The sequence below is a fragment of the Malaclemys terrapin genome, chromosome 2, assembly GCF_027887155.1.
Source record: "Malaclemys terrapin pileata isolate rMalTer1 chromosome 2, rMalTer1.hap1, whole genome shotgun sequence".
Lineage (NCBI taxonomy): Eukaryota > Metazoa > Chordata > Testudines > Emydidae > Malaclemys > Malaclemys terrapin.
Genome location: NC_071506.1, coordinates 84,715,252 through 84,736,669, shown reverse-complemented (window position 1 = coordinate 84,736,669; position 21,418 = coordinate 84,715,252). Strand labels below are relative to the sequence as shown.

At 41.7% G+C, this 21,418-nt stretch overlaps 1 protein-coding gene across 1 annotated transcript in view; it reads left to right on the top strand.

Annotated features, from left to right (window-relative positions):
* The window catches only part of DLGAP1 (DLG associated protein 1), a 643,533-nt gene that overhangs the window by 231,512 nt on the left and 390,603 nt on the right, over positions 1–21,418 (top strand). Inside the window, exon 3 of the mRNA XM_054020172.1 lies at positions 6,312–6,421. The gene's annotated coding sequence lies outside the window, so the exon portion shown is untranslated. The remainder of the gene's footprint in view (positions 1–6,311; positions 6,422–21,418) is intronic.

Sequence of the window (21,418 nt, the reverse complement as noted above, 5' to 3'; positions counted from 1 at the left end):
CTCCATAATCTCCATTAGGCTTCTTGTGGCCTTCCTCCAGATTAATAGTGATTTCCCCCCCCCCCCCCAAATCTTTTATGTGAGCCCGTCTGAGGTTTCTGACTTATGGCTTCCTATCTGACATCCTTCTGTCTTTAATGAGTCATAGTGAGAAAAAATGGCTGTGCCCTTATGTATAGTGTGATAGTGTCTACTGTGAGCTGCATTCAGCTGAAGTACTTCTCTGTTACGGTCCTAGTGTGGAGATAATTGATTGAGCAAGTGGAGCTTTGCGGAGTCTGTAATTATTTGTTACTGCATACTTACAGATATGACCATTGTAAGCTAACCTGCTCGTGTGGTGCATCGGGCCTAACATTCGTAACCTTTAGAGTCTCCAATAATAATATTTTTAGCATAATGATATAAATGATGATGTGTTTCAGAGGACAGTTACTTCACAATGGAAAAAAAAGTCACAAACATTTGGGTAGCTCTTGTGCCATGACAGTAGAATGATATCCTCCAGTATAATTTACTCCTCATAGTTAAGGCAATGGTAACCCCACTGCAGAGTATCTGGAGTTCAATAAAAGTCAGTTCCAGTGGATAGCTACAGAAAAGGACATCAGCTACATTTCGGTTATGTAGAATGGGGAATATCATTCATGACATTCTGCAATTAAAAATTGATATTTATTGCACTATATTCTACACTTTGAGCGCAAATACTGCAGTGTTTTCAAGTATAGCAGATAATAAATGTCCACTTTTAATGGCTTTTTCTTCCTGGATGTACTTTCCTATACATGAGCTATGGGAAAAAACTCACCCTTTTATCCCAGTTGTTACATGAAGTTGCAGAAATAATTTTCAAATAAATAGGAAGAGGAGACCTTGGTGAGTAACCAAGTAACCTTTTTCAAGGAGACATCTTTAAAATGTTGCTGTTAGGGTTTTAAAAATTTTGTTGTTAGTGTGATTTGGTTATTTTCCAAACTAGAGCTGGGACCCTCCTTCAGACAGGCTTAATAACGAACAATAAGAATCTTATGGTGCAACATTCTCATATGAATTGGACACCTGAGGATGGAGCAATCTCATTTGAAAACACTTTAGAAACATATAAACTTCAACTTGATTCCTTCAGTTGCATAAAAGAGTGAACTAGATGGGGCCATGTTCTGCAGCTAACCAGCAGAGATCATCAGTTATGCCAAGGGTCGGCAACGTTCAGCACGCGGCTCGCCAGGGTAAGCACCCTGGCGGGCCGGGCCAGTTTATTTACCTGCTGATGCGGCAGGTTCGGCCACCCCCACTGGCCGCGGTTTGCCGTCCCGGGCCAATGGGGGCGGCGAAAAGTGGCGTGGGCGGGCGATGTGCTGGCCGCGGCTTCTCGCCGCCCCCATTGGCCCAGGACGGCGAACCGTGGCCAGTGGGGGCTGCGATCTGCCGAACCTGCCGCGTCAGCAGGTAAATAAACTGGCCCGGCCCGCCAGGGTGCTTACCCTGGCGAGCCGCGTGCCGAATGTTGCCAACCCCTGAGTTATGCAGAACTTCCCATTGGTTTTATTTGAATATTTCATAGGGAATTTCCATTTGCAGGCTGATAGCTGGATAAAGGCCTATGTTTGTCTTTTTTCCTTATGTTATATGTAGACTAACCACTCAGTTTCATATGCAATTAATACTTAAGGTCAGATTGAGAATAATACAGTTGCAGTGGAACAGGAAGAATAAAGTATCTGCCATTCACATGCTGCTATAATGTAATAAATACATAATTTAGTCGTGAATGAATGAAATCAGATTTAGTCTATCTGTGGAAACAGATACCAGTTTCTATCATCAGTAGAGTATATTGTTGGCAAGTGACATGAGCTGTCAGCATGATTTTAGACTCTTCTCACTTCTTGCAGAGTGCACAGCTGAAGTCTTCAGTGATTCAGAGATTTAAAATGCCTCTTCATTTTTGTGCTAGACACTGATATCAGTACGTTTTCTTAAGATATGAATAATTTCTGCTTCAGGTACAGGAAGAAGTGATTGTCGTTAATGATTGTCTGTTGACTTCCTAAAATAGCATAATTAAAAACAACTCTTTGTAGAGCACTTTAATCTGCATTCATTTTTGATCCTTTATTGTTAAATAGCTTTAGGGTATCTCCTTTTCAATTTAGACTAAAATATAGTTTTGCATGTGTGTATAATTGGTGGCAAATACAATGAGGCTAAATGTTGCAGTGTGACAGAAGATACTTATGGCTCAGTATTGATAATGCAGTTCTCCAATTGTCATGGGAAAAATAATCAGTATGTTTTGACTTAGAGCAAAATCTGTGTGCATTATTATTACCATACATCAGTGATTGAGCTGTAGAAAATAAAGTATTGCATTAATATTTGCTGTGCGTGGATTAGTTGAATTGGTTGACTTGGTAGAAGGTTTAAGCAGAGATGTGGGCTTTCATATTATTCAATTATATTTGAATTTGCTGGAGCACAGGCACCACGGGCCCATATAACTTGCCGCCCCTGAAACCATGTACATTCACACTGAATTATTTTTATTTTACATTAAGAAAAACAACAAAATAACCAAGGACAAAGGTGCTTATCTCTAACAGAAATGTTAGTGTCTCTTCTATACAACGCCCTGTCAACTCAAAATGGCAGAAGACCGGCTGAGAAAACAAGCTATGCAGTCAATTGTCTAACAACACAGTTCAGGGCCCTGAACTCTGAACTGGATTTTTCCACTGACACTTATATTAATGCTCATGGGAGCACTGTGAACTGAAGACTGTTATTAATCCACAGAATAGGTACAGCAGAGGTGAAGGTATCTATCTTCCTTATGCTTCCCTTCAGACCAAAACTACAGGAGCCACAAATAGAGGCGATAGGTAGTGGCCACTTGTCGCCTCAGAACTGGTTTTTAATCATCTACTTTCTGTAAATAGGCTACCAAACAATTGTCAACTGGTGTGAAAGATTTTGGTCCCCAGCATGTGCTGAAATTGAACCAATGACTCATTGTTGTAAGATGCCTGTCTTTTATATAGGGGTTAGATAAAGTTCTGACTTTTACATTAGCTGAATTTTGAGCGAGTCTGTAATGAAAAATGGTATATACAGTCTGTGAAGCTTCAGCTTTAGGTTTTTGCAATGAAGGGCAATTCATAAATATACAGTGAAGTATTAATCCTGTTATTTCTCTAAAACACTGTGATCTGACATTGATCAAAACATAAATCTCTAGTGTTCCAGTTAAGGATACAAGTCAATCATTATTCAAAGGAGCATAAATAATTTTTAAAGGCTTTAGTTTTAGGAACATTTGTGATATAACCATTATATCACCTTGCCTTCTGATCAATCAGAATTCCAATTAATCTGGCTAACAGAATGAAGAGTTGGTGTGGCAGCAGTTTAACTACCCCAATGAGAGCTAGTCTGGCCATACAATAATGGTAGACCTCTGACAAAGTTATAGCCTTCAGGTAAAAGTTGTGCAAGTGTGTGTGTGAGAGAAGGGCAAAGAGTGAATGTATGTTGTGAGCAGAAAAATAACTGGATGAAGAATTGAAAGTAATATTTTAAAGTCCCAAGCCAATGCAGGCAGTTGACTTAAATAGTATCCGTTGTGGGAGAAAATCCAGCCCGCAGCTGAGCACGCAAAAAAATTAGGCACAGAAAATTAGAGATCACCTCTAAAAAATGGGTTGCATGTATTTACAATACATTTATTTTTTTCAGAAAATTCTTCTGATAGCTAATGAAAAACACTAAGCAAAATTTAATTTTGTATTGGGCTTTTCAATGGTTTAGCACTCAGTGCTTTACACAGCCATGTGGGCAACATCTCTTCAGTTCCTGCCTCTAACTTCTTGTACCCTGGTGAGGTGGTGGTAGTTGCACAGGTAACTCATTCGGCCTGTAGGGTTCTGTGGGCCAACAGCAATTCCTTTTTAAGCCTCAATTCAGGAAGATACGTAAGCACTTGAGTTTTAATGGAACAATTCACATACTTAAAATTAGGCACTTGCTTAAATGCCTTGCTGGTTTGGGGTCTTAAAGAGCAACTTTGGCAGCTTCCAAAGGGAATCCTGTGTATCTGGGGAAATGCAGAACCTTAAGGTTGTGGTTATGGAAAAACACAGGAAAAACATGGAACCAAAACAAAGTCTCCTTGAGGCTTATTTTCAGAAGCATTGTTGAAGTCAACAGAAAGTGCAGATACTCAGCACGTCGGAAAATTAAAGCCTCTGGTGTATATCTTTGGATGAATTGCATCTTGGATTTAATTTTAAATGTTATATTTAATTTTATTTAATTTTATAGTACAGGTAGATATTTTAAAAAATTATAATTTTTTAAAAAATTTGCAGCAATATTGCATTCCAGTAAGGAAATCTGAAAATGTATAGTAAAGTTAGTATTGTCATTAAATTAATGTCTTTTCCTTAAAGAGACTTTCTCAACTTGAAATCTACTACATTTCAAAATATGAGTTAAAAGTGGTATCTAGCACTACACCTCCATATAAGTCTTCCTGCCAATTGTTGTGGTTTTACAATCACTATTTATTTATTTGTTTTTTAAATTCCTCTCCCATGGAAGACCCACACAAACACAGTAAAACTGGCTAACAAATTGACCACACAAGGTTGTACATAAAGTGCTGTCAGTTGCGCTGTTAATGAGATGACGTTCTATCCTTGCTTCTGTAGGGTACACAGACCCTGAATCAATGCTGAAACTCACCCCTTGCTGGAAGTTGGATTTATTACTAATGCAAAAGACAATAACATAACTAACATAAACTGCAGCCTCCTTGAGTATGGTCATTCCTACACTTCCCCTCCAAGGCCTTTTCTGTCCTACCTTCCCAGTTTTCTCCTCAGATTTCCTTCTTCCATATCTTGTGTGAAATGTTAAGAAGCTGTACTTGCTATAATGTGCTATTCAAGGGAATTTAATAGTGAATGTTTTCCTAGATGATATACTCTAGTACAAACAGGAATTAATTCAGGGAAGTTCTGTGGACTGTGTAATGCTGGGGGTGAGACTAGATGATCACAATGGTCCCTTCTGGCCTTGGAATCTCTGAATCTGTGACACCATCTAGTTTTTAAAAAATGCTTTGTCACAGTTAATGTAAAGATGCTTACTCTGCAATATGGTAACAAACTGTTAAACAGAGAGGTCTGTTGACTATATTACTGAGTAATGTTTCTGTAAACAAAAGCTCACTGTTGTAATGATTACTGTTTTGTTTCTGATATTTACCAGGCAAGGATTTGTAAACCTATTGAAACTTCCAAAACAAATAAATAGTTTAAAAACACCCCACAGGCTTTGCTCTGAAATTTTTTACCTGCTATTATTACCATTAACGCCTGAGGTTAGTAAAACTAAAAGAAATTTAAAATATACTATTTTGTTCTCACTCTTTCAGTTTGCTTACTCTGTGCATAAATAGGTTGTCAGGGCTCTTTTCTTGATCAGCCCTGTTAACAGAGGCTGGAACCTGGGAAAAAAGCTTTTGAAGTTGGTCTAACTCATCATTGTGTATTGTCCACCTGAAAAAACTACAATAGAATGTGAATGAACAAACCTGTGCTTGAAGAGATGTATAATAAATTTGGAGTGATGAGATGATTCATCTCACTTGCTTAATAATGAGAAGACGTTTATTTACTTTATTCTCAACACATAGTTTTGATGCCACTAGAGGGGAAAGATAATCGATATCACTTTAAAATGTTGAAAATAATGGAACTTTTCATACCGAGAGAGAGGCTGGCTTGAAAAGAAATATTTTTTCAGTTACCTTAAACAATTTTTAAATGCACGTTTTATATATAATTAATATGGCTGATCTGTAGAGTTGTTTTGACATTATTTCTCCACCTTCTCAGTCATCCTTTGACAGTTGCCTTGTGAGTAGGGGGTTGGCAGCTGGGAGGAAGAAGAGGTGAGAGGAAAGAAAATTCAGTATGTCAAGTGTGGCAGAACTATCAAAGTCAAACATACCAAACCAATCTATATATGTATAAGGGAACAAACAGTGTGCTTGTATGTTGTTTGGGAAGAAATCAATTATACAGTACCAGGAATATGGCTTTATAAATACTTCAGTTTTCTATTTTTTTCCCCCTTGTACACAGAAAAATGTAGAATATGGCACCAAGTAGCTTTGGTATCAAAATCTCTCATCACTGCAATTACTCTTAATGGCTGAATGAGTAGTTGCTTTTGAGACTGTTATTAATTTTTATCTTGTTTCTGGCTAGTCATTTACCTATTGCATTTTTATTACATTTCAGAACAGTCAAGCATCACATATCGCAACTGACATCTGTATTAAAGACTGTGCAAAATTCTCCTCCCACTTTAAGCCTTGAAACAAACCAAAATGGAAAACTGATTAAAAGAGGTGAGCCCTTTTTTCTTAATCTGATTTTTTTTCCCAGTCTGCCTCTGCATTTGTTCTTTCAGATGTTTCTCTATAGCGCTGAACATTTTGGGTAACCAACCATAAAAATAAATTGACCCCAAATTGATTGCCTTCTTAATGAAAATGAATATCAATCTGGTGACTTGGTATCTTTCAGTTGGCAAAGTATCTGTACTTGGTGCCTATATCTGTAGACATCTACGCTTGCAGGTTTTAAAGAGCATTAACATTGTTAGTCTTCTGTGAACATTATTCCATCTCAGTAAACTATTTTCATTGGACTTGCATGAACAGAAAAATGTAATATATAAATGTAACTGTTGGGTAAAGCCCCAAAGGACTGCATGTACTGTAACTGTAGAGCCAGATTAGAGAGAGGATTGGTTTGGCCTGGAGGAGTGGGGCAGGGAGGGTGAGAGGGAGATCAGAACAGAAAAGGAGCACTGAAAAAGAATGGGGGAAGGGCTGCAGCATCTTGGAAGGAACATTGGAATAGCCTAGAGGAGCTTTGAGAGTGAAAGAACTGCTCTCTCCACAGCTTCCTTACGGTGAGAGCTGCAGAAAAACAGGACCTTATGGATCTCATACACATGTTGAAGATAAATAAGCCTCTAGCAACTCTACCCCATTGAGGGCAATTGGTATGATGGTGAAATGTGGCCCAGTTTGATTTACATCAACATATTTTTTCTCTTACTTGTAAAACTTATCCCAACCTTAAAAACACTGTCAATTGCTCTCCTGCAAAAAAAAAAAAAAAAAAAAATTAGTATGTAATTTAGCGGAAATGAAAAAATGACTTTAGAATGCATACTACTCATTATGCAAACCCAGATACATCCTATCTAGACACAAAAAAGAGAGAGAAATTGTATTTCCAAGTGTTAATTTAATGGAGGCAATAGAAGATTAAATGGTATAGAATCTGGCCTTTAGCATTAGCACACAACTGGTCTGACAAGCCATAATAGGAGATGGAAACTTTGTGGGGGTTTTTAGAGAGGTTTCCTTTCAGAACATTAGTCATGCTGCTATAAAACTGTAGTTATTTTGTAAAATAACTCTCAGCACTTGCTTTTAATGCACCTCTGAAAAATCAAGGACATTTAATTGTGTAGCATATTGTAGCTGTAACCAATAGAACATCAAAATTAGATGTATACCATGCTTATATTGCACCTTCTAGATTTTCCCTGAGTCAGCTGAGCTTGATTTATCAAACCCAGTGTTTTGCAGTCTCTGAACATTTTTATACCAGTGATTTTCTTCCCCCATTGGGTTATCAGGTTTAATATACTCTCTGTTGGTTGCAAAAGTAACTGCTTATCAATAGGTATGTTAATAGGGTTACCATACGTCCTCTTTTTCCCGGACATGTCCGGCTTTTCGGCAGTCAAACCCCCATCCGTGGGGAATTGCCAAAAAGCCGAACATGTCCGGGAAAATGGCAGCTCTGCTCCTCCCCGACTCTTCGGCTCTGTTTAAGAGCCGGGCTGCCCGAACGCTACTGGCTTCAGGCAGCCCCCGTGCCTCCAGACCCTGTGCCCCCAGCCGGGCACTTCCCCGCCCGGGCTCCGGCGGCGCAGGGTCCGGAGGCACGGGGGCTGCCCGAAGCCGGTAGCGCTCGGGCAGCCCGGCTCTTAAACAGAGCCGAAGAGTCAGGGAGGAACAGAGCCGCCGCGGCTGGAGGCTCTGCTCCTCTTCGGCTCTGTTTAAGAGCTGGGCTGCCCGAGAGCTACCGGCTTCGGGCAGCCCCCATGCCTCCGGACCCTGCGCCGCCCGGCTGGGGGCACAGGGTCCGGAGGCATGGGGGCTACCCAAAGCCCGAGCGCTACCGGCTTCACGGTTTGCCGGGCAGCCTCCAGACCCTGCGTCCCCGGCTGGGCGCTTCCCCTCCCGGGCTCCAGCTGCGCTGGGGAAGCGCCGGCTGGGGGCGCAAGGTCTGGGGGCTGCCCGGCAAACCCTGAAGCCGGTAGCGCTGGGGCAGCCCTTTCCCCCTGGCTGGGAGTGGGAGGGAGGAGGGGGCGGATTTAGGGCGGGGAAGGGGCGGAGTTGGGGCGGGGCTAGGGGGTGGGGAAATGGGCGGGGACAGGGCCCATGGAGGGTCCTCTTTTTTTATTTATGAGATATGGTAATCCTAATGTTAATGTGTATTTTTAAGAGTTAATTTGTTCCTTTTAAATAAAGATAGTGCCTGCAATGGCAAGTACATTGCATTTTAGTGCATTTGGTAGAAATAAAGTATCAGTGCTTTTGGCAATATTTCTGTCCTTGATTAATTGTCCTGTGTGCGTATATTAAAGGAAGGACTTGGAACCAGGATGCCACTGTCCTTTTCCTGGCTGTGCCAATGACTTTTGTCAGTTCAACTCTCTCTTCCTCTGTTTTACCCTTCTGTAAAACAGCTATCATACTTACTTGAAGGGATGATGAGAGTTAATGCTTTGACTCTCCCAAGTAAAAGCTGCTATATAAAAGAGCAATATATTGTTCAATAATACATTTATTAATTGCTTATATTTTTGGCATCAGCTGCAGTGCAAACTGAAATCTAAAAGTCTCTTCCTGTTATAAGACCTATTTTCAGTTGCTTATAACTTTACCAAACTTCAACCATTTGTGCTGAAATTTTCCATTCCGGGTGTCTGCCTGAGGTGTGGGTTTTGTTTGTTTTGCAAAACTGCAGCCATTTCTCACAATGAGGCTAAAGAAAATATATTTTGCCCGAGTTTTAAAAAAAGATATTCTTACAACCGTTCTACTGAGAAGCTGTAGCAGTCCATTCTTTGGAGCAATGACTTGAAATGTGGTATTTGGGGAACGTGAGTTGGTGTTACATATGTGCCTTTTGCTCTTCCTGTGAAAATCCACCATATTTGGCCAACTTGAGCCTCTGAAAATCTCATTTCACACGTGCTCAGTAGACAGTTACTAGAATTTGGTGGCTAGATTCTGTCTGCACTGGGCATGCTCCAGTTCCCTCAAAACTGGACTGAGCATGTGCATGGAGCGACAGAGCATGCTTCAGCCCCAGGCATAGGTGCTGGAACTACGGGTGCTGCGGGTGCTGCCACACTCCCTGGCTTGAAGTGGTTTCCATCATGATACAGGGTTTACAGTTTGGTTCAGTGGCTCTCAAAACTCCCACTATTCAAATTGTTCCAGCACCCCTGGCCCCAGGCATCAGGGGCTGCACAGGATTTTCCCTGCAGTTGCACCTTCTGACAGCTAAGAGCTGTCATGGCACTAAGGGATAATAGGAAGACTGTCTCCCGTGTTCTCAGTTTTCCCACTTCTGGCACTGAGTAGGAAAAGGAGGAAGCCTGGCTGGAACACAGAGGGGTGAGGAGCCAGTCCCAGGGGACTGGTGAGGGAGAGACAAGAGGTCAGGAATGGAGTCGGGGGGAGGGGAGGGTGGAATCTAACTAGGTTGAGTAGCCAAAAAGGAGGGAGTGGCGTGAAGGGATGCAGGGGACTAGGATGCGGTGGGGGTGAGGGAGGTGAGGGGGGCAGAACTGTGATGAAAAAACAGGGGAGAAGGGAATGTGAGATAGAGCCTGAGGGTAGGGAGTGAGATGAGAGCTAGGGATGGTCACAATGGAGACTGGAATAAAGACAGTCTGGAAGACCCAGGGGCATACTTTTCCACTGGGCATCTCAGTAGTATTGTTGGTGTTAAATTGAGTGGAATAAGTTTCCTCTTTAATGATTGATTAAGAGGTTAGCATTTGGAATTAAATATTGTTTGCTTTAGAAGCACAATCAAGGGCTAGGTGTAAAGGGATCTATATGTATAGATGAACATTGCCCTCTTTAATATCATAGCCCTCTGCCTATGCACTAGAAGCACAAGCAAGGCCTCTTGGAGTGTGGACAAGAGACTACTTCATTAGAAACTGACAGTATAGATGCCACAGGGGAGGCCTTTCAGTATGGCAGAATATTTGGGGAATTGGGTGCAGAGCTGAAAGAGAGGACAAGCAGCCATAGGCGCTGACTCCATGCTGGAGCATGCTCAGGGAGGAAATGGTGGGTGCTGAGCACCCACCGGCAGCCCCCTTATCTGAACTCCCCCTCCTCCCCCCGTGCCTCCTGCCTTCCAGGGGGCCCCACCTATCAGCACCCCTCCTCCCCCTCCCACACTCACACTCCCTGCCCACCACAATCCACTGTTTTGTGGCATGCGGGGAGGATCTGTGGGAGAGGAGCGAGGATGTGGTGTGCTTGGGGGAGGGGGTGGAACGTGGCTGAAAGAGGCGGGATGGGAAGAGGAGGGGTGGGGTGGGACCTTCAGGGAAGGGGTGGAGTTGGGGGCAGGGCCTGGGGCAAAGCTGGGGGTCACTTTGGAAAGTTGGTGCCTGTGCAAGCAACAGATACATTCACAATAAAAATAGTATATCAAATTGTTAGAGAAGGAATTGAAAGATAATGTAAGGAAGTAACAAATGGAACTCTAACAGAGGATAATAATTCTCGTGAAAATAGCATTAATGTAACCAAAATGTTATGGGGACAACATACAATGATTAATTGCACAACACACAGTGGGGTCTCAGTCTATGACTGGGGCCCGTAGGTGCTATGGTAATGCAAACAGTAAGTAATAATCTAATGCACTGGGCTTAAATCGGGCTTGTGAAATGAGAGAGGGTTATGACTGAACTGATATGATCCCATCATGAATTAGTCATTTGTAAAAAGGCTCACATTTTTCAAAGGCTTATAAAAGTCTACTAGTGTATGGCTGCTTTGGATAGGAGTTTGTTTTCTGAGCCAAAACAAAATGGAGGGAGGTGTGATGGGTTGAATCACAGAAACCCCCTTGGAAACTGCCAACTGATGTGCCAAGACTACTTCTGCCCCTGCTTTCCTTACCTGCCAGCTTGGGACTCCAGCACCCTGTCTTGTTGAGCCAGACATGCTAGTCTGCTCCAACACCGACCCGGCGTCTGAACCACATGCCCCAAAGCTGCAGACTTAACTGAAAGCAGGTTACAGAAGTGTTCCTGTCTTTAACACTCAGATGCCCAACTCCCAATGGGGTCCAAACCCCAAGTAAATCCATTTTACCCTGTATAAAGCTTGTAAACTCAAATTGTTCGCCCTCTATAAGACTGATAGAGGTATGCACAGCTATTTGGCAGAAGAGAAGAAAAGTGTTTAGGAAGGTTAGTGGGGGAGAGTCTACAGGAAATTGATTATTAGATATGTGGAGAGAGCTGAGTCATTCTTATCCCCAATTTCTCTGTGTGAGGATGGGTATTACTGTAATTTCTCCCTCTCTTAATTTCTTCCTCTCACTGTTAGCGCCAATATTGGACATCTGATATGTCTTACTCTTTCTAACTGATTAGGCCTGTGGAAAAAGGGCAAAACACCTAGAGAACAAATAATCACCAATTAAAAGATGTGAGGTCTTATATGGCATAGAAGAGGATACCTAGGTTATTTTACTAATGATGCTATGTGCAGGTTGTAGTTTATACTATAAATGAGGGAGAAACTCATAAGTAGAGCCTCAGGTTTAATTCATAGAAGAAGAAAAGTATAGATGTCTAGATGAAATAAAGATAGTGGAACAACAATGGAAAGAAACATGTTTTAAAGAAATCTTGAAAAAGCTGAGAGCTCTTAGGGCTAACTGAACACGATACTTTTTGGGAAAAATAGTGAGCAGATTTTATTATGGCTTGAGCAATATTTCTAGGAACAGAGAAACAAATCCCAGGTGTTCCTAGCATATAAACTTGGATTGGGGGCAGGGGAAAGAGAAATATTTTGACCATTAGAAGAAAAGCATTTGAATTGTTTCAAAAATTCTATTCTCACCTCTACACATGAAAATACAGCCTCAAAACAAAAAATCAGGGAATAAATCTTTAAAGCAAAAATGCCCAGACACACAAACAATATAAAGGAAGAGACCTAATAAGAATGAGGATATTCAAAAGGTGATTAAGGGTCTTTCTGCAGGCGTGAATCTCTGTCCCAAAATCTGCAGGCCAAGATGTGCTGCAGTCTTCTAGCTAGTCATAGTTGGAAGAGGAGACCACTTTTTACAGCTGTCACTGTACAGCTGTCACAGAAGCAGGAGTCCTAGAAGACTCCCACGCAATGCACCCATTTGACACTTTTAAAGGAAGATTCCTTTGATGGAGGGTGAGATGATAGTTTGAGAGCCCAAGTTAAAATAACCCAACTACCAAACTCATGCTTCTTGTTCAAAATCCTACTTGAGTTTCCTCAGGAAAATGACAGGACTACATGAGCGAGTATGGATATTTGTTCTTAAATGGATGGCTTGATTGTTAAATGTATGTATCAATCTGTTTTCCCCTTACTTTATTTGAAAAGTTTGTAAATAAATTCTAGGTAGATGTGTGTGTACGTGAATGTTTTGTGAAAGTAGTGCCAAGAGACCCCCAACTTAGTTTTGCGAATCTACTGTGCTAGGCATTTACAAGTACAGTCCCTGACCTGAAGAGCTTACAATCTAAATAGACAAGACTGAATGTGAAGAATGTGGGAGTATTCTATATTATTTTTGTTACAAATATGTGTACCTCTGTCTTTTTGCTTAACATCAGATGTGTTCTACATGGGTACAAAGATTAAACAGTCCTGGGCAGTTGGTTCTCTGCAGGTAGGCAAATAAGCATCAGCGATTAAGTTAGTAGTATTAATGGGCTATATAGTGAACCCACAGCCAGAAATCTACCTCTGACCCCTCCAGTGAGATGCATAAACCAAATCAGCTAGGTTCAAGGGTCCTAGAAAAATGGAACTTTGAAATGACTTAAAAAGTCAGCTGGTGAACTCGAAGGGATAGACGCTGACTGATGGTCAGACAGATAGAGGCAGCTGCTGCAGGGGTACAGGCTGCCTTGCTCAACTCCAATGCTGTAGCAGGGGGAGAGAAATGGGACTTACCTAAACATTACCTTACCTGGCAAGGGGTGCCCACAGAGAGACTGAGTGAGGAGTCTAAGGTACTGCTCACTCTGGCACCGTAACATTGGGAAAGGAAATGGACACAGAGGTAAAGTGAGACTACTTAGATGAGTAATCTCACACTGTTGGGAATATAGGTTATGCTGAATTCTGTTGGAATAAGATTATTAATGATGATGATGATGAAAGCATTAAGTCCAGCATATATCTGATTCAAATAGATCTCTTTAATTCAGTCATAACAAGTATCCAAACTGCTGTATAAATAATGAAAAGAGAAATCTGTGCCATTGCTGAAGAGCAGATGTCAGGCCTAGAGTAAACTGAAACGTACTTAGTGTTAGGTAGTATAAAGTTATGTTGACATGGAGGTGCTAATTTTGTTGTTTGTGTTTTATTTAAAAAAAAAAGGCCACCACACCTTTTTCTCTCCCATCTCTTTATTCCCTTAATCTATATCTGCAAGGTTGTTCTATCTCTGGGGTACCATTATATGAACTCTAGTTATCTTTTCATTTCATTCCTATCTCCTTCAATCTGTTGTTACTTTCTTCTACATATTCTGGGAAAGGTTTTCAAAAATGGATTCTGGTGGGGGCTTGTCTACACTTACTGGGGGATCGGCGAGCGGTGATCGATGTGTCGGCTTTTGATTTAGTGGGTCTAGTGAGGACCCACTAAATCGACCACAGATCGCACTTCTGTACTCCACCAGATCAAGAAGGGTAGGGGGAGTCAAAGGGACCCCGCGGTAAGTAGATCTAAGCAACGTTATTCACGTAACTCAAATTGCCTAGCTTAGATTGCATTTCCCCTGTAGTGTATTTCCCTGTATTCAATTTCCCCTGTAGTGTAAATATTTTGGATGTCCAAATGGAGATGCCTTAAAGGAGCCTATTATTTAATTAAAAACAAGGCCCTTACGATGGTGTAGCAGATCAACGCTCTCCGGCGCGGTGCCTCCTGTTGGTCATCTGGGAATTAGCTCTTTTCCAGCTTCGGAGCACCCTCTGCTGCCTCAGGCTCCCCGTGTCCCTCCCGGATCCCAGTGCCCCTTTACCTCAGGGTTCTGCCCCAGAAGTACCCCCACAAGTCAGTGAGAATTTAGAGTAAGACCCATACTCTGGGTCTCACACTCTGCATCGCCCCTCCCAGGGGAACTCCCAACCCTCAACACCCACCTTGCCTCAGCGGCTACTGCCAGTCGTCATCTTGTCCCCGCTCACTGGGGCAGACTCTGCAGCCCCAGTACCTCTTTAGGCCTTGCACAAGGCCTCAGCCTGGGGAGTTGCCAGGCTGGAGCTCCCCAGCTCCTTTTGCCCTTCCCCAGCACTGCTCTGCTTCAGGTACCCTATTCCTAGGCAGCTAGGTCCTTCTCTCTCCAAGGCTGGAGAGAGACTGCCTCAGCTCCTAGCTCACGGCCCTTTTATAGGGCCTCCTGTGGCCTAACTGGGCATGGCCCCAGCTGTGGCGGCTGCTTCCCCAATCAGCCTAGCTTTTTCCACCGGAGCAGGGTAACTGCCCCACTACAGATGGGTATTCAGAATCACCCTGGGTGTGTTTCTAAGATCCAAAGGGGAAAAAAGTCAAAGAAAAGGACTTGACTTATATTTTGCTGCACACCACTTTACTTGGTCTTCTGTAATTATAAAACTTGCAGCAATCACATTTTCCCCTCAGATCAGATATTAAGCAAGAATTTGTCTTGGGCCTTTATTGAAGCTTCAGCGGGGTGGAAATTTCTTGTTAATATCTTCTTCCTTATATTTTTTTTAAAGAGGGAGAAAACATTTAAATATTTTAAATTTAACAGAATAATTTGCACACAAAAGTTTTCAAAAGAATGAGCCAAGAAGCTTTCAGGAACATAGATGTTAGATTTTAATAAATCTTGGGAAACTGTGGAAATTCCAGTGAACTGGAAGAAACTATAAAGTAATTGGTGATAAAATTTTGGAAATGACAAAGATTGTTAGTGGTAAATACTGATGAGGTTGGGTCACTTAAACAGAACTATTTGGATGACTTGGTAAAGTCAGACTGATGCAGCCAGATACAGGATTATACATTCAGGAATTTTTAAAAAATGAAGACCATTTTACAAAATGGGGAAATTCTGTCCTGTAAAAGTAACTCTCAAAATAATGTAGGGATCAGGCTGAATCACCAGCTGAATACAATCTCCTAGACCAGGGGTCGGCAACGTACGGCATGCGTGCCGATTTTGAGTGGCACGCAGCTCCCTGCCGCGGTCTCAGCCCCCAGCCCCATGCAGCCCCCCTGCCCACCGCTCTCCCCTGCAGGGGCAGGAGGCAGAAGCTTGGTCCTGCGGCAGCCAAGCTTCCCCCCTCCCCTGCTTCTTCCCTCAGTGGTGCTTTCCTGCCCCTCCTCCTCTCCGTCCCTGGCCAATCAGCTGATGGCCCTAGCGAGGGGGAGGGGGAAGAGCGGCAGCGTGCACACAGCTCTATAGAGGATGCAGAGAGAGGTAGGGATGGAGCCTGGGGGAAGAGGGTGGAACAGGGCATATCCCTTCCAGCCCCCTGCTATGAGCCGCTCAGGGCAGGGGGCTGGGAGCATCCCCACGAGCTGAGCACCCCAGCCTTCTGCCCTGCACCCCCAGCCCTCTGCCCTGAACCCCCCCCACGCCAACCCACACCCAGCCTTCTGCCCTGAAACCCCCCACACCCTCAGCCCTCTTCCCTGAAACCCCCACACCCCAACACACACCCAGCCTTCTGCCCTGCACCCCCACAGCCCCCAGCCCTCTGCCCTGATCTCTGAACCCCCCTCACACACCACAGCCTTCTGCCCTGAACCCCCTCCCCCAGCCCTCCTCCCTGACCCCTGAAACATCCCCCTCCCAGGTCTGGGGTCCCGGCCGCAGGCCCTGATCAGCCCGCTGCCGGCCTAGGTGAATAGAACCCCAGGCTGGCAGCGAGCTGAGCAGGCTGGTGATGTAAGATCAGCATTTTAATTTAATTTTAAATGACGCTTCTTAAACATTTTGAAAACCTTGTTTACTTTACATACAATAGTTTAGTTATATAATACAGACTTATAGAAAGAGACCTTCTAAAAATGTTAAAATGTATTACCGGCACGCGAAACCTTAAATTTGAGTGAATAAATGAAGACTCGGCACATCACTTCTGAAAGGCTGCCAACCCCTGTCCTAGACTGATGCTATAGCTTGGTCCAATAGGTCCAGTGTGACCATTGGACCTGTGAATATTACTTCTGTGTCCAGCATTGGTAAGACCACTACTGGAATATTGTGTCCAGTTTTGGTGTCATTGCTTTAAAAAGGATGTTGAAAAACGGAGAGGGCTTAGAAAAGAGATACAAGAATGATTAGGGATCTGGAAAGTACATCTTGTAATGAAAGACTAAAGGAGCTAAATCTATTCATTTATTAAATTGCAAGTTAAGTGGCTTCATCACAGGTAACCTGACAGGGAAAAGATAACTAATACTATAGGGTGTTTTTTATCTAGCAAACAAAGGCACAACAAGATCCAATGGCTAGAAGTAGAACCTACGAAATTCAAATGAGAAATAAGGTGTACATTTTTAAATTATGGTAAATAACCATGGGAACCAATTTATCAGGGGATGTGATGCCTTCTCCATCCCTTGAAGGCTTTCAATCAAGATTAGGGCTAGGATTTTCAGAGATTCCAAAGCCAGAAGGGACTACTGTGATCCTCTAGTTTGACCTTCTGTATAACAGAGGTCACAGATCTTCCACCAAATAATTCCTAGAGCAGATCTTTTAGAAAAACAGGCAGTCATGATTTTTAAAACTGTCAATGATGGAGAATCCATTGCAACCCTTGCTAAATTGTTCCAATGGTTAAATTACTCTCACCATTACAAAATTATTCCTTATTTCCAGTCTGAATTTGTCTAGCTTCAACTTCCAACCATTGGATTGTGTTATACTTTCTCTGCTAGATTGAAGAGACCATTCTTAAATATTTATTTCCTCATGTAGATACCCATAGACTGTGATCCATTCATCCCTTAACCTTCTTCGTTAAGCTAAATAGACATAAGGTATGTTTTCTAATCCTTTAATTATTCTTGTGGCTCTTCTTTGAACCCTTTCCAGTTTATCATCAACATCTTGATGTATGGACACCAGAACTGGACACAGTATTCCACATCAGTGCCAAATAGAGAGGTAAAACAACCTCTCTATGCCTACTAGAGATTCCCTTGTTTATGCATCCCAAGATTACATGCTGTGACCAAGAGTGCTAACTAATCACATTGGGAGCTCATGTTGAGCTGATTGGCCACCATGATCCCCAAATTTTTTCCAGAGTCACTGCTTCCCAAGATAGATTCTTCCATCGTTCAAGTATGGTCTACAGTCTTTGTTCCTAGATGTATACAGTTACATTTAAATGTATTAAAACACAAATTCTTTGCTTGTGTCCAGTTTATCAAGCAATGTAACTTGCTCTGTATTAGTGACTTGTCCTCTTTATTTACCACTCCCACAATCTATATACTTACCAGTTACAATTTTGTTGTCTTCCAAGTCATTGATAAAAATATTGAATAGCATAGGGCTAAGAACCGATCCCTGGGAGACCATGCTAGAATCACACCCACTCTGTGATGTTAGTCATCCATGTTAATCTAGTTTTCAAAAGACACCACTCTTTCAGTTGGAATTAAATTGAATTAGTGGCAATGTGGACATAATACATATACGATCAGCCAAGATTAGCACAAATAGCTGTCCCAGTACTAACATGCGCTCCATCTGCAACTCCATTTTGTTTAGAATCATAGAGTATTAGGGTTGGAAGAGACCTCAGGAGGTCATCTAGTCCAACCCCCTGCTAAAAGCAGGACCAACCCCAACTAAATCATCCCAGCCAGGGCTTTGTCAAGCTGGGCCTTAAAAACCTCTAAGGATGGAGATTCCACCACGTCCCTAGGTAAACCCATTCCAGTGCTTCACCACCTTTCTAGTGAAACAGTGTTTCCTAATATCCAACCTAGACCTCCCCCACTGCAATTTGAGACCATTGCTTCTTGTTCTGTCATCTGCCACCACTGAGAACAGCCTAGCTCCATCCTTTTTGGAACTACCCCTAGTAGTTGAAGGCTGCTATCAAATCCCCCCTCACTCTTCTCTTCAGCAGACTAAATAAGACCAGTTCCCTCAGCCTCTCCTCCTAAGTCATGTGCCCTAGCCCCCTAATCATTTTCGTTGCCTGCTGCTGGACTCTCTCCAATTTGTCCACATCCTTTCTGTAGTGGGGGGACCAAAACTGGACACAATACTCCAAGTGTGGCCTCACCAGTGCCGAATAGAGGGGAATAATCACTTCCCTCGATCTGCTGGCAATGCTCCTACTAATACAGCCCAATATGCCATTGGCCTTCTTGGCAACGAGGGCACACTGCTGACTCATATCCAGGTCCCTTTCTGCAGAACTGCTGCTTAGCCTGTCGGTGCCCAGCCTGTAGCAGATTTTTCTGGATTCTGATGTCCTGGGATCAGAATGGCAAGAAGTGTCCATTTTGTTAAATAGTTCTGATAGTCCCACATAGGTCCTGTTTGCAAGCTATTTTCAGTGTGTAGATCATTTCTCAGACATGCAACTGAGTAAAGGTGGCCAGAGAAAATGAAGTAGAGGTCATACACTGAATTTCATGCATGGGAAGACCTCTTGAATCAAGTTTAGATTTGGCAATGGTGAAGCTTCTGACTTTTGTGAGAGCTGTGGAACTCTGAATTTTCACTAATAGCCTGTCTATAAATGTAGAGCAATAATCTGAAATGAATAATAAAACAGCCTTTTGGCCTTATCCTGAGAGAATTCTTCAGCACAAACTCAAGCACAGGCTATACATTAACAATATGGAAACAGAACAGAAAATAGGATAATGTGCTAGTACACATGATATACTTTCAAATTCTGTGTCTTGCCATTCCTACACAATTCTAAAACGGTGTTTTTATTAAAATATATATATGAACATGCTTTTGTGAGCCCAATCTTTTAAATTCATAATATAAATAAATTGTATATTTTATACTTCTGATTCCCTGTTTGATCTATTGTGAATATTTTGGAACCTGATTATAGAAGACATCTGTTTGACAACTAAGATCTAATTGTAGATTGTTGAGGTAATATCAGTGCTATAGAGGTTATTTGTCATCTTAAAGAACCATACATCATTATCAGAATAAAAATTATACTGACGAGATTGCTGCAGTTCTCATTGTGATTGTGTAGCTGCTCTGCGTGGACCATCAAGTCCAACAAGGAGTTGCAGCAATATATATTTGAGACAAATTGCTACTGACAACTTCTCTATATGCTTTGGAAGATTTATAAAAGTTGGAACTATGAGCAACCACTGAAAGGATGTTTAGGCCATATGATGGAGCTGTGACTGCAAAACAAATAATTTAGTTAATGTGATTTTAAAAAATGTTATGAGTAGGACTGTCAATTAATCACAGTTAACTCACATGATTAACTCAAAAAAATCGTGATAAAAAATGTATGCAATTAATCAGTTTTAATCGCACTGTTAAACAATAGAATACCAATTGAAATTTATTAAATATTTTGGATGTTTTTCAAAATTTTCATATATATTGTATTCTGTTTTGTAACAGAAATCAAAGTGTATATTATTTTTTATTACAAATATGTAAAAATGATAAAAGAAATAGTTTTTTTCAATACACCTCATACAAATACTGTGGTGCAATCTCTTTGTCATGAAAGTGCAACTTACAAATTTAGATTTTTTGTGTGACATAATTGCACTCAAAAACAAAAGAGTGTAAAACTTCAGAGCCTACAAGTCTACTCAGTCCTACTACTTCTTGTTGTCTTAGTGGTGGGCTGAACAAGTTTGTTTACATTTACAGGAGATAATGCTGCTCTCTTCTTATTTACAATGTCACCAGAAGGTGAAAACAGGCATTTGCATGTCACTTTTGTAGCCAGCATTGCAAGGTATATACGTGCCAGATATGCTAAACATTTGTATGCCCCTTCATGCTTCATTCACCATTCCAGAGGACATGTTTCTATGCTGATGATGCTTGTTAAAAAAAATTGCGTTAATTTAATTAGTGAATGAACTCTTTGGGGGAGAATTGTATGTCTCCCGCCCTGTTTTACCCACATTCTGCCATATATTTCATGTTATAGCCGTCTCGGATGATGACCCAGCACATGTTGTTCATTTTAAGAATACTTTCACTGCAGATTTGACAAAACACAAAGAAGGTACCAATGTGAGATTTCTAAAGATAGCTACAGCATTCGACCCAAGATTTAAGAATTTGAAGTGGCTTCCAAAATCTGAGAGGATGAGGTAAGGAGCATGCTTTCAGAAATCTTAAAAGTACAACACTCTGATGCAGAAACTACAGAACCCGAACTACCAAAAAAAGAAAATCCGTCTTCTGCTCGTGGCATCTGACTCAGATAATGAAAATGAACGTGCATTGGTCTGCACTGCTTTGGAGGGTTATCGAGTGCAACCCATCATCAGCATGGACGCATGTCCCCTGGAATGGTAGTTGAAGCATGACGGGACATATGAATCTTTAGCGCATTTGGCACATAAATATCTTGTGACATCGGCTACAACAGTGCCATGAGAATGCCTGTTCTCACTTTCAGATGACATTGTAAACAAGAAGCAGGCAGCATTATCTCCTGCAAATGTAATCAAACTTGTTTGTCTGAGCGATTGGCTGACCAAGAAGTAGGACTGAGTAGACTTGCAGGCTCTAAAATTTTACATTATTTTATTTATTTATGCAGGTTTTTTTAACATAATTCTACATGTGTAGGTTCAACTTTCATGATAAAGAGATTGCACTACAATACTTGTATTAGATGAATTGAAAAATACTATTTCTTTTGTTTTTTTACAGTGTAAATACTTGTAATAAAAATAAATATAAAGTGAGCACTGTACACTTTGTATTCTGTGTTGTAATTGAAATCAATATATTTGAAAATGTAGAAA